Here is a 795-nt window from a genome sequence, read left to right on the forward strand (position 1 = left end):
TGGCTGTGGGCACTGGTCAGGGAGGCTGAGCCGCTCACGGCCGGGCTGAGCTTGGGCAATCTGCAGATGAGCAGAACCCGGCGCTTCCCTTCTGTGTTAAATAATGTGGCGCAGGAGGGGCTGGAGCTGCCCAGACGAGAGCTGCTGGTTTTCTCCACTGCCCTGGTGACCTCGGGGAAGATCTCTGCAGGGCTGAGCCCCACCAGCAGCTCCCAGGGGGACAGGGGAGCCATCGGGGTAAGGATGATGTTACCAGCTCTGCTTCTGCAGCTGGAGCTGAGTCTGTCTGCCCCGGCTGTGCTGCCGGGCTGAACCACCCATCACCAACACCCGGCTTCCTCCAAACCCACTGGTGTTGCTGGGTCTGGAGGTGGGAGCTGGGTGGCCCCATCCCACTCCTTCCCCGTAACCACCAGCTGGCTGCTGGTGGGGGAACCCGGTGCTCCAGGGAGCAGGATCAGGACTGGGTGCTCTGGGAGTGGTGGGTGACCTGCCACCACCTGGGGACATGGGGACGATTCCATCCCACCTCACTAGAGTACTGTTAGGGCTGTACAAATTGGTGCCAGCCTTCTGGTTGGGGTGTTAGGAGCAAGGAGGCTCCCCAGGAAGGTGGCCTGTGAGAGGTTTGGGATGCTTCTGCCTTCATCCTTCTTTATCTTCTCTTTTGAGCAGATGCTGGAGACAGACGCTGAGAAGCCAGGGCAGATGCACTCAGAAGCTGGGAAGGCAGCAGCAGGTGATGATCCTCCAGCCACAGAGGCATCAGCTCCAACTGAGCCCTGGGAGACTTTG

At 60.9% G+C, this 795-nt stretch overlaps 1 pseudogene; it reads left to right on the plus strand.

Moving 5' to 3' along the window:
- Positions 1-675: 675 nt before the first annotated feature.
- The window catches only part of LOC104527690 (regulator of G-protein signaling 3 pseudogene), a 644-nt pseudogene continuing 524 nt past the window's right edge, over positions 676-795 (plus strand).

Source organism: Antrostomus carolinensis, unplaced genomic scaffold (assembly GCF_000700745.2).
Source record: "Antrostomus carolinensis isolate BGI_N321 unplaced genomic scaffold, ASM70074v2 scaffold46497, whole genome shotgun sequence".
NCBI classification, from domain to species: Eukaryota; Metazoa; Chordata; class Aves; order Caprimulgiformes; family Caprimulgidae; genus Antrostomus; species Antrostomus carolinensis.